Source organism: Centroberyx affinis, unplaced genomic scaffold, assembly GCF_046629955.1.
Source record: "Centroberyx affinis isolate AG114_WGS23_722 - 3 ecotype Tasmania unplaced genomic scaffold, CSIRO-AGI_Caff_v1 ptg002986l_1, whole genome shotgun sequence".
NCBI lineage: Eukaryota > Metazoa > Chordata > Actinopteri > Beryciformes > Berycidae > Centroberyx > Centroberyx affinis.
Genome location: NW_027281092.1, coordinates 261,801 through 272,436, shown reverse-complemented (window position 1 = coordinate 272,436; position 10,636 = coordinate 261,801).

Sequence of the window (10,636 nt, the reverse complement as noted above, 5' to 3'; positions counted from 1 at the left end):
CCCACAGCATTTTGAGCCTTTCTCTTGCAATAGCTTATGTAAAAAGCTTCAAATTTACATTTTACCTTACTTCAAGCAAAAACCCTTAGTTTTGCTTAATTATTCACAGACACACTGTGACAGTTTCCTCTTATAAGAAGTGAAATTTGAAATCAACAGAATCACCAGGATATAACTGACCTAATCATCCCCCTTAATATGTGATTACTTAAGAGTTTTAAAGCATTGACATTTGCTGAAAGTACTCCAATGTTGCCTAAACTCCTGGAAGTCAGAGTAAATCCACATCATATATGATTTTGAATAGACAAATAGAGGAAAGTAACCTCCACAAGCTCTACAGAATGATAACCAAATGAAACTCAAATGAAAACTGTGTAGATGAGGTTTCTCTGCACACATATAGTTCAGAAAGTTCAGACGCCCTCACAAATGTGGTTAAATTGATTTTAGATTTTAAAAATCACTACTACAAAAGGGCACTTTCCTTGAACGAGGCCAATTGCTTGAGCACCAGTGCGACAATATCTGTGCACTTGTCTGATGTACATCACGGAGAAAAGAAAAAAATTAACAGAATTGACAGAGAAACTCAATAATGGGAGGGACACTGATGAAGAAAGATAAGTAAGTTGCAAAAGACATACATCTGAACCCTCATTAACTTTTTGCTCACTCATTTTATATCAAGAGAGAAAGGAGGAAACAAGAAAGAAATCAAAGTATTTCTTTCTTGGACATTGACGGTGCAGTTAAGTCCACAACAGCAACAAAGAGTGTGTGGAGACTATCTCTTGCTGGCTGTATGACAGACTCAGGCTGTATGACAGGCTCAAATAGGTCAGGCTGTGTCCTGCCTCAGGCTGTATTGTCATGGCTCTCTCCTATGTGGCCGCTGTGGCAGTCATCATCTGTGCCTCCCAGACTGAAAGAGACAGGGACAGAGAGGGACAAGGCAGGTTGGGCCAGTGCTGGTTATATAGGCCATTATATTCGTCCTCACTGTCAGGACTGACAGCTCTCTCTCTCTCTCTAAAAATAGCCTCAGGCCCAATTGACACTTAGGTTTTCATGTTTCGCTTGAAGGACTTTATGCTTATCGGACAATTCCTTGATAGTGATAAATAACACTGCATAGTAGGAAAGTGACCGCTCCAATATGACCTCCAATAATTTATGCTCAATATTTACACAATTTTGAAAATATTGTACCTAATTTTTGTAATTTGTAATACACAATTTGTGTATTGGCCTTTTTTGTACATGTAATTCTGTGTCACTGACTTGTTTCTGTTCTCTCAGACATCACTGGATATTGGGGATACAGGGTCTGCCGTGACATGAATGGTGCTATTGTTTTGAACACAGCAGCCTTTTTATTTTGAACATTAGCCAGGAATTAAAAGAGTGGGATTCATGTGGGACTGTAGCTCAGGCTGATTCTGTCAAGACCACCTGTCTTTTGGGCACCGATGTACATATTAACATTTTGACAAGGTTGATGACAAATCTCAGCCGTTTTTAGCTAAAATAAAACAGTCCTTGTTTTCATGTGTAGTGTAAGCTGCTCTCTCTCAACAAGAGTAAGTTAGAGGCAGCTTGTGACACTCATTGACCTCATGCTTATGCTGTGTAGGAAGTTCCTCTATTGCTCTCTCTCTCTCTCTCTCTCTCCCCCTCTCTGTCTCTCTCTTTCGCTTCCTGTCTCTCTCTCTCTCTCTTTCTCTCTGTCTCTCCCTCCCTCTCTCTCTCTCTCTCTCCCTCTCTGTCTCTCTTTTTCGCTTCCTGTCTCTCTCTCTCTCTCTTTCTCTCTGTCTCTCCCTCCCTCTCTCTCTCTCTCTCTCCCTCTCTGTCTCTCTTTTTCGCTTCCTGTCTCTCTCTCTCTCTCTCTCTCTCTCTTTCTCTCTGTCTCTCCCTCTCTCTCTCTCTCTCTCCCTCTCTCTCTCATTCTCTCTCTCTGTGTCTGGGCAGCAATATATCACACATACTGTATATTCGCTGCCTTTTAATACTCTTCTGGATCTTCTGAAAATAGGGGTCAAGAAGAAGACTGCACTCTGGTGTGGCTGACTTGGCTCCAGTTTTGCCCTTCAACCTCCCAGCAAATAGACCATGAATCTCACTGTACAACCAAATCAAGTCTGTCTTTCAGTCCAAGGTCGGGACACGCTGATATGATGTCCCCGCTTCACAATGCCCCCCTGTCCCGCTCTCCCTGGTCCTCTTCCTCTGCCTTACACCCCGCAGGAAATGGCCCCATTGTCCTTGGGAGAGGAAGTGGCCTGGAGCAGACCACTAGCTCACTGGATTGATGGAGACCATAGTAAATTATTAATGACTGCACATGCAGACACTGCAGGGCAGCCTGTCCACCGAGGAGCGGTGAGGAACAATGGACAGTAGAGCTGCAGCACGCCACCTGTACCAGAAGGATACTGTATTACTTTGAACGTGAAAAACATCTTTTTAGTGTCTGTGGGATATACTGTAGATGTGAGAATTAACACACACTAACACACTAGTGAAAATGACGATGCATAAGCAAAGAACATGAAATAAATATTGCTGTTGGGTCTCTGAAATGTAATCTTTTAAAGAACTAAGAAAAACAGCCTTGTTTTTAGCTTGACCACCATGCATTTTTCAGTTTATCCAATGGATTTTGAAAGGTTTTCATAAGCCCAAGGGTTGGAAAATGTTATGAACACACACAGGAGCAACTAATCCTTCAACTGACGTTAAAACATGAAAATCACCAGAACTGGAGTTACAAGGGCTCTCACCTGACAACAATTATAAAGTTATTCATGTTTCATATAAAAAAAAAATAAAAAATAAAAATCAGCAAACCAAAATAACATTTAACGACTTATTTAAAGCTGAACTTTGAATTATGAATTTTGTATCTCAAATCAGATCTTTTTTATTTATTTAATTACAATGTGCAAGGAAGTGAAGTCATAAATTAGCAGAACCCTTTGAACCAGATAATCATCAGTGAAATGTTTCCATTCATTCAGACTTAAACCACTAGAGGTAGACAGAGATTCACACAACCAGTTTCTACTCTTGCAGCAAAACTTAAGGCATCTGTTAGTGGTCAGATTGCATGTGTGTGTGTGTGTGTGTGTGTGCATGTGTTTGAGGGGGCTCGAGTGTGTCTGTTTATGTGAAAGACACTGTCAGGGTCAGAGAGGCACATTCTCAGGCGGGTTTGGTGGTTGGCTCTTGGAGTTAAAATAGCTCAGCATTTGCCCCAGTCAGATGTAGGCGCGTCATTAATAGTCTGGGAAGATCTAGATATAGGGTGGGAGGAGCTGAAAATCCAACTGTAGATGTTCTTTTAATGGCACACTATACAATCAGGGAGAGGTCAGGGTTCCTCATCAGTGGTGATGGTGTGTGTGTGTGGTTCTGCATGAGACTTGTGCGAAAATCATAACTTCTGTTGTATCCTGAGATTTACTCCATTTGTAATGTCTAATCTTTCCTTATTGTCTTTGCAGTACAGCCCTCCATGTGTTCATCTGTTTGTATTTAGGGCTGTCCCCTGTCACACTCTGTGCAGAGGTGTTGCGTCAGATAGGATAACCAAAAATATCCACAGGGAATGATGTGATTTCTCTGGCTTAAAATACTTTTCATGTGACTGGCTGCTGCTATAGTGTACAATTTGGCTCTATGACCTTGTCATATACACTACCGTTCAAAAGTTTGGGGTCACATTGAAATGTCCTTATTTTTGAAGGAAAAGCACTGTACTTTTCAATGAAGATAACTTTAAACTAGTCTTAACTTTAAAGAAATACACTCTATACATTGCTAATGTGGTAAATGACTATTCTAGCTGCAAATGTCTGGTTTTTGGTGCAATATCTACATAGGTGTATAGAGGCCCATTTCCAGCAACTATCACTCCAGTGTTCTAATGGTACAATGTGTTTGCTCATTGGCTCAGAAGGCTAATTGATGATTAGAAAACCCTTGTGCAATCATGTTCACACATCTGAAAACAGTTTAGCTCGTTACAGAAGCTACAAAACTGACCTTCCTTTGAGCAGATTGAGTTTCTGGAGCATCACATTTGTGGGGTCAATTAAACGCTCAAAATGGCCAGAAAAAGAGAACTTTCATCTGAAACTCGACAGTCTATTCTTCTTCTTAGAAATGAAGGCTATTCCATGCGAGAAATTGCTAAGAAATTGAAGATTTCCTACAACGGTGTGTACTACTCCCTTCAGAGGACAGCACAAACAGGCTCTAACCAGAGTAGAAAAAGAAGTGGGAGGCCGCGTTGCACAACTGAGCAAGAAGATAAGTACATTAGAGTCTCTAGTTTGAGAAACAGACGCCTCACAGGTCCCCAACTGGCATCTTCATTAAATAGTACCCGCAAAACACCAGTGTCAACATCTACAGTGAAGAGGCGGCTGCGGGATTCTGGGCTTCAGGGCAGAGTGGCAAAGAAAAAGCCATATCTGAGACTGGCCAATAAAAGAAAAAGATTAAGATGGGCAAAAGAACACAGACATTGGACAGAGGAAGACTGGAAAAAAGTGTTGTGGACGGATGAATCCAAGTTTGAGGTGTTTGGATCACAAAGAAGAACGTTTGTGAGACGCAGAACAAATGAAAAGATGCTGGAAGAATGCCTGACGCCATCTGTTAAGCATGGTGGAGGTAATGTGATGGTCTGGGGTTGCTTTGGTGCTGGTAAGGTGGGAGATTTGTACAGGGTAAAAGGGATTCTGAATAAGGAAGGCTATCACTCCATTTTGCAACGCCATGCCATACCCAGTGGACAGCGCTTGATTGGAGCCAATTTCATCCTACAACAGGACAATGACCCTAAACACACCTCCAAATTGTGCAAGAACTATTTAGAGCAGAAGCAGGCAGCTGGTATTCTATCGGTAATGGAGTGGCCAGCGCAGTCACCAGATCTGAACCCCATTGAGCTGTTGTGGGAGCAGCTTGACCGTATGGTACGCAAGAAGTGCCCATCCAACCAATCCAACTTGTGGGAGCTGCTTCTGGAAGCGTGGGGTGCAATTTCTCCAGATTACCTCAACAAATTAACAGCTAGAATGCCAAAGGTCTGCAATGCTGTAATTGCTGCAAATGGAGGATTCTTTGACCAAAGCAAAGTTTGATGTAAAAAAAATCTTATTTCAAATACAAATCATTATTTCTAACCTTGTCAATGTCTTGACTCTATTTTCTATTCATTTCACAACGTATGGTGGTGAATAAGTGTGACTTTTCATGGAAAACACAAAATTGTTTGGGTGACCCCAAACTTTTGAACGGTAGTGTATATCATATGGCTGGAAAGTTATTGATTAATTAGGTTATCCCTGCAGGTGAGATTGAGAACCTGAATACAACAGCCATTATTTTAATGTAGACTTCTGAGTCTCAAAGATTCCCTTTTCTGGTTTTCTAAAACAAAAAAAGTAGCCTATATAAACGGTTTACCTTTTTGAAATGCTGTATTGTGAGATTATGTCAGCTTTGCATGAGGGAAAAGTGCATTTCGGGGAGAAAACTACATGTCCCATGATGCCTCGCTTCCAAGATGACCAAATGGAACACAGAGCAGACCAGCCGCTCTGACAGCTGAGCTACAAGTTTGCAGGGGGAAACTTCAGAGGCGACGACGACCTTGAACAAACTCGGAGTAAATAAACATGTAAGTTTCAGTTGCTCTTCTTTCTTTTTTGTACTTCATATTGTCAGTTCACAGACAGCCACGACTGTAGACTCGTATTGTCGTTTGTTATCCAAACTGTCCAACTTGGTAAAGCGGAATTTCCATAGGCTGCAGGGTGGGATCTGTCCGTGGTAGGAAGTGTCGTTGGCAGGATTCAAGTCTTGTTTTGATCATCCTCTTATTGCTTACCTGTCGACTGACTTTGGACTGGATTGAATTGTCACTTTTGAAACTTGAACGGTCATAAATAGATGAAGCAAAATGCAACTGATGCAAATGTGCTATTTCTGATTTTTGGAAGAAATAGCCTAGCAAACTGGTGGCATGACGCGACTTGACACAACCGTTACAATATCGTATTGCTAATCATGTTCTTCATCATAATGATAACAACTTCCAATAAAAGTAAGGCTCACTGGTTAAATATCAGCCCAGGACAATATAAGTTTTAATCGCAGACTGCTGTCTATTACAGCAAAACGTTCAGCACAGTCACTTTTTGTCAGAACCACACATAGGCTGTAGGCTAGGCTTTTACCAATTGCAGTGAACATGAGGAGGGGAAATGTAGGTTAATTGTTAATGTCAGAAGAAAAAAACATTGCCTTTGAAGTTCAGTCCCTCCTCTGTTTTGACTTCAGTAGGCTACTGGATGTTAAAAAGGAAAAACAAATAAGTTACCCTTTTCCTGACACTTCTTCTTTTCTTGTATAGTTTCACTGTGGAAATCAGACAGCAGAGAAAGTGCAGCATCTGTAGTTTCACATATAGGCCTAGTGGCATCTGTGTGTGAACCACATATTATACAGCAGTCCTACATTCTGCACACTTAAGTTTTCATCCAGCTTTATGGAAGCTTTACATCACTGATGTAGAATGGAAAACACTGTTCACACCCTCCAGCTACAACTTAAAAAGGAAGTCTGGGTAACATACAGTCTGAAATGAGGAGCAAATGTTTGCCCCGAAGGCAATACAACCAAGGGAAATCAGTCTGTGTGTCTCTGTCTTTCTCTCTGTCGCTTTATCTCTGTATGTCTGTCTGTCTGTGTCTCTGACTACCTTCACATAATATCTTTACACTTGGACAGAAATGTTATGAACTCAAATCTCAGACAAAAAACAAATGCATTCAGTGAGTCTTTACAGTCATATCTTAGGACAAAATATTTTTTAAGTAACACTCTGAAAATTAAGTAATTTTACAAAATGTATTATGAAAACAATAAAAAAAACAAAGCTGCACAGAATGACTTTACAGGGGATAGATGTAGACATTTAATCTTTTTTTGTAATTAACACAACAGACCTTATCTGGGCTCTGTAAAAATGATTCAAGAGTACAGAAATTGCCTTGAAACCATAAAATGCACACAATTTATTTTAAAAGAATTTTGTTTCTCTCTTTGAAACTCTTATTCCTAGTGACATTATAAACCAAAAAGGATGACAGTCTTGTGGAAAAGCTTACTATTGTGGGGTGGATAAGACAACAATTATACTTTTATATGATACAGAGTTTAAGACCCTATAAAATCTGATGCTCGAAAGCCACAGATGCAATATAGCATTGAAATAAATTTCTTTTTACAGTTTATTTTAGTTGAACAGCCACATGACAGATTACCCACTGGGTATATTGGGCTGAAGCCCTCTGGTAATAGATCTGGATTTATTGGCTTTATTATTATTTTGAGAAAGAGAATTACGACCAGCAATAGCCTTTAGTAGCAACACACTCCTAACAACAATATTATCAGTATTTCCCATTTATTTTAACTGTCTGTCCTCTTTTGGTCTTTTGGTTATAGTAATAATATCTGTTTTCAGTTTACACAGATTTCACTAGCTTGTCATCTTACTAAAATGTTTTTCACTGTTATTTTAAATCTTAGTTTTAGCCTCAGTAAACTACTGACACTAGCTGTCTGGACCTATTTATGGGCTAATCTTGTTCAATTCTGCATTTAACATTTTGCCTTCAAGTTTCCATAGGAAACTAATGCACTTTGAAACCAACACATTGCAAAGTTTATGAACAGAATCAATAGCCGACTCCTTCAATTGCTATTTAAACTTCATATTTAGTATTTGGTGAAATGATTTTCTGTTATTTTCAATCATCAAACTTGTTGGTTGAATGCAGAAATGTTGCCCCGAAGAACAGACTAGCTTTGGCCAAGCTGAGGAATGTAAGCTCCTTGCTTTTTGGACATCTTCTTGGGTGATGTAATGGAGCATATTTTAGTTATTTCGTATGATAACATCACAGCTGTATCAGTTTACATGTTATCTATGACACAGGAGGTGGCAGTCTTTCTTCTATTTTAAAACAACTGCAATGCCCTTTTATGGTCTACAGTCCTCAAATAAGACTTTATCACAGCAAAAAATTGTGTTAACATTCACTCTGACGTCTCACATTAAAATTTTTGAAAAAGTTTAGTTTATAAAATCATATTGTCCTAACATCACTTGTATGATGTAATGAGAAACAGTTAGCATACACTGTATTCATCTTTGGTTTGTGATAATATGTCGTCACTATCCTCATTTTCTGTCTGATTGTACCAATACAGTGGACCATTGTCTCCAGCATTTAGCTAAGCCAGATTTAACAAGCATATTAGCCCACAAACACAAGTGGCTTCTATGGGCTGCATAAGCTAGTTACAGTGCTGTGGCCAAACCATTACTGTTGTCCAATAAGTAAATGTCGGTGTTTTAAGTCAGGATGTAGTCCAAACTAGCTCTTAAAATACATCCCTGAGGATAACCATGCAAAATAATCTTGTACACAGGAATTTAAGGTAGGAATTCATAATTTTATAGTTAAAAAACCCCATAAAGAAGATAAAACTTGCACAAGATTGTCAAATACAAAAAAGCTTTTAACTAATTAATATTGCTTTGTCCAATTTGAGCTAACCATTTTATCAATTACTGATTAGTGATTGGCTGTCAATCAGTGACCAGTAGTGCTGGGAAACAGACTCTGTATTGTTGCTTTGATAAAGGCTGAACTATAGGCATGGATGTGATTTAGCTAATATGGAGAGCACAGTATTTGACTGATGCAAATAACTGGGTTCCAGAGGAAGAAGGAAATCTTTACCTGCTGCTGCATTATAATAATAAGCTATACAACTGCTGACTCACAGACCTCTCTCTCTCCTTTTCTTGCTCTCTCTTTGTCTGTAAGTCATAATAAACACGCCCTCTCTCTCTGTATGTCCCTCCCCCCTCTTCTCACGTTTCCCCTTCAACCCCACCTCCACCCGACCTCACTGTTGCTCTCTCCCTTTCTCTCTGGCAGGACACACTCCACACAGGACAGTGGCCGGCCAGGGAAGCAGCACTAGCAGCAGAGAGCATTTAATTTGATAGGCACACACTAAAGGAGAGAGTGCCCTACTTATATAGGACATCCCATGCCCAGATAACTACTGTAGCAGCACAGTAAGTCTTGATCATATTCTATTCCACACTTTGTTTCAGTGTTATGGTTAATACTATGGCAGGTAGACTTGTTATTAGCAGTGTTATTAGCATCTTTAGCATGCTTTGCTGCTTCCTGATGTATCTGTGTTGATTAGCCTTTTGCCAGCACAGAAGCCTTTTAGTGTTTGCCTTTCTCCCCTCCCTGATGCTTGTCATGTCAATACAGGGCTTGACCAAACAAAATGACATTGTGTTTGCGTGATTGTGTCACTGTGTGCGCACAAATGCAGAGTTTATGAATGACTGACTACCATATGCTTTGGAGTTCTGTTGATCATTTAGCCTTGGAGAGAGGTGAATCAGTCATCATTATATTTTTTTATTTGCTGTAGGACTGTCTCTTTGTGTTTGCAGGAACCAGCTGCAAACACAATCATTCTTTACATGGTCCTTCCTTACATGGGAATATAAAGGAGACTTCTTTCTTTTTTTATGATCTATCTATCTATCTATTGCTGTTTTATGCGCAGTTGATGCTGAAAACAGTGTCACACTCTGCCTAGAAAGCAATCCATTTCAGCTTTGAAAGTGCAGTTGTATAAGAGGATTTAAAATATAAGAGGCTGGCACTCAGAACTCAAAGTGCCATCTTGACCTCATGCCCAGTCTGAGGGGCATCTCACAGACATCTGGAGGTACGTATAAGTGTTCATATTTGAGGATGTATTGCATACAATGCAGCTGAGCAACAGTTTAACCTAGTGTATACTTTAGTTAGTCAAAGTAACATGTGGTTTGGCTCGCATCTTTTTTGTAGATGTCAGTTATGTGTTCAAAGTTGTTCAAATGTCTTGATGTCTGGCCATCCAGGAACTATGGCTTTTGGCTTTTTTTAACACAAGATAATTACAGTAGGATGCACACATTGTGATAATAGATCTCAAACTCTGGAACTTTTCAGAGAGGGTTCAGTTAAAGAAAATATTCAAAAGAGTGAAACGACAACCCAATGTGTAACAAACTGATTAAAGAAAAGGGGCAGTATTGTAAGCTAGTAATACTGCTGGCGCTGTATTCAAAATAGCCTTGCACTCAAGATTGCTTAAGTCCTTTGGCCTCCTCTCAAATAACCAGTTTCTTTTACCCTGCTACTGACAAAATGCCACTCTGTCAAGCCTGAAAGGTCCCGCGTACATTCTTACTTTCTAGTTGTGGACAATCAAGGGCTTTAGATTGTACTGATGGGAAGTTCAATTTGATAAACAGTGATTTCAGAAAGAAATTGGGACTTCACCTTGCATCTTGTTCTCAGTAGTATAAAAGGAGACTGTCTGTTGTATACTAGTCTCATCAGACAAGTTTTTATTCCTGCCCAACAATACCACATTCAAGTCCAAAATATGTTTGACATGATTACGTTTGAACATGGGTCAGCTGTTTTGACATTAAAGCCGGACCAAAAGTTTGCATTCCCCTTGCATC